The sequence below is a fragment of the Lottia gigantea genome, assembly GCF_000327385.1.
Source record: "Lottia gigantea unplaced genomic scaffold LOTGIsca_15, whole genome shotgun sequence".
NCBI lineage: Eukaryota > Metazoa > Mollusca > Gastropoda > Lottiidae > Lottia > Lottia gigantea.
Window position 1 is genome coordinate 885,676 of NW_008707797.1, and position 2,998 is coordinate 888,673.

Sequence of the window (2,998 nt, forward strand, 5' to 3'; positions counted from 1 at the left end):
TTTTCACTCTCTCATTCTCTAAAACTTCACGTTATATTTGTGGTTAATTTATGAAAATGTCTCGTCACTTAGACCTTTTATTTCCCACAATTCCAAATTTAATTTTAATTTCTCCAGACTGAAATTCATCATCTCTAAGTTAAAAATGTCGAGTTGAAATTATTATCAAATGATTCAAAGACGTAATTTATCTGATTTCAATGACGAACCACAGACCACAGACGATTTAAATAATATCCCAGAATTCTTAAAATCAGATATTGAATAAATATCTCACATTGTTTATCTATTTTTAAACTGTCTCGTTTGACATTGATGGAATAGATTTCAAGGTCAGAAGTAGTTACGTTAAAAAATCCCGAGAAATAAAAATCAATTTTGTTTTATAACGTCAAGGATCAATTTTAAATTTCAGTTTTAAAACCTGGATTTTGGATTTCTATTTTGAAATATTTCGCTGTCCATATGATAAAATCAGAAGTGGCTTCTTACGACAAAACTCAAACTAATTAAGCAATCAAGTCCAAATATAATCTAAATCTGTTCACAATATGCTCTAAACACAATATGTTCTAAACACAATATGCTCTAAACACAATATGCTCTAAACACAATATGCTCTAAACACAATATGCTCTAAACACAATATGCTCTAAACACAATATGCTCTAAACACAATATGCTCTAAACACAATATGTTCTAAACACAATATGCTCTAAACACAATATGTTCTAAACACAATATGCATCAAGACACCAACAACAGCAAACATTAAATTTCATTTTCTGCCTAATTTCATTACAGGCTATTTTCCTTTTCTTATAAAATGTTCTGATTTTGTCAAGATTTGTAACTAAGTTGATTTTTGACTGATTGTGTTGAATATTGGATTTGTAAGTCATTAGTCATCCCTGTTCAAGATTTGATTTCAAGCTGCTAGCTAGGTCAATCACAAAAGAATTTTAATTCAAAACAACTGAGTTTTGAGTTATTTTGTTTCAAATTTGAAGCAAATTAGAGAAAAACAGTCGAGTTTATCAAAATGATCACCACTCCAGATCATGCATTTAAAATAAGTCAAAAAACCACAAAAACTAAAAAACTATGCAGAGCTCAAACATTGCAAATTTAAGTCAAAACACCTCATATGCTAAACTTACTGCAGAGCACGCATATTACAAAGTCAAAACCATTCAAATACTAAATTCAACTGTAGAGCTCGTAAATTTGCTAAAACACCCCAAAAACTAAAATTCACTGCAGAGCTCACACAATGCAAATTTCAGCCAAAACACCTCAAAAACTAACACACAAATCCAAATCTCTAATTTGATTCCATATTTAGAAAATGAAAATCACACGATAATATATCATATTGCTTCGACTTCCATCACTGACCAGAAAATTTACGACATCGTTTGACATTTACCGACATCGTCAATTTACATCGGGTCACAATATTGATAACAACTTGGAAGAACAGTCTCTGAGGACGTCAACATCAATCGAACAACAATAAAAATATCGTCTACACAAACTCCAAGCACTTAAAATCTCTAAAATATCTTCAAACATGTAACAGTTATCTCCACACGATTCTGAGCACGAGAACAGACGTAAAGTACCATCGTCACGGATCTTTTAAAACGTGTTCAAAAGACCTGAAATCTGGTGTATTCAGTAAGTTATTTTCTTCCAGTCAGTAAGGAGAGAGAGAGAGAGTGGAAGCTGCCGTGTAAAATCAGCTCAACGTTGATCAATACTCAACTTCTAGTAGAAGTTACTGTAGAGAGAATAACACTGATAATAAAACGTGCTAGTCCAAGCCAGTTCCCTGGTTTCCGTAGCTGTCTTATACAGCTCAATAATATCTAATGATTTGACTGTAATATATAATATACTGATGATATCACTGGCTGGTTATAGCTATATATCGGTTATATTGGAATTGTATATTTATATATATATATACACACATTGTATTACATACAAGTTATTAATATTATACCAAAATCAACACAAACAAACTATAGATATATGTCACTAATACTCAATATTGTCATTTCAAAACAGGTTGTGGTGTATTATCCTATGTTTATTTAATTGTTGCCAGACTTTGACCCCCTCAGTTACAAATTTTTATCATTGAGTTCTTAAAAAGCAATAAGGTAAAAAATATTCTGATACCACAGCCAGTGCTTCCGAGAATCATTCAGCATCAGCTTGCAGCCCCTAGCACTAATATCTACCTGTAACAGCAAACAAAGTCATACTAATAGTGGCAGTGAAAAAGCTCAGTCAGTCACGTGTCTCATTGTCGTCTGCACGGTGATTACGTGCCTTGGGTTCGAATCCTCTTCAAGGTAAGAAAATTCTGATGCCTGTGCCAGTGCTTTTAAGAGTAAGTCACTATGACAAATACCTATACAAGCAACAATATAACAAGTCAGACCAATAAGAAAAGTGAGTAATTATTCATTGTAATCAATAATAATTTCAATAAATATGAACTGGTGTGTTGCAGTTCAGATCCAAATATCAATACATATTTTATATTACATTACTGTTAGCAAGGTATTGATAATTTATAAGTATGGTTATAATTACTAGAATACTGTGCTGATAACAATCTGGAGGGGTGGGGGTGGGGGTTGGGGGGTTGGGTAGGGGGGAAGAGATAGGTATTGATAATTTATTAGTATGGTTATAATTACAGCAAGAATAGCAGCCATACTGATCTAATCTAGAAGAAGGAGGGGGGTGGGGGGAGGGTGCTCTGAAAATTTCTTCTAATTTATACTTTACAAAATATACAAATTCACAATTCAAAGTTGATAGGGTATTTTAAGATAGACGTAAGCCAAATTGGTGGATGTGATAGTAAATATAGCAGTTAGCCAGTCTGGAGGGTCTAAAGGGTTATAGACTAAAGAATGCAGTAAAGGTGTCAGGATGTAAAGCTAGCAGTCAGTCAACCTAGAGGGTGTAAATGACAAA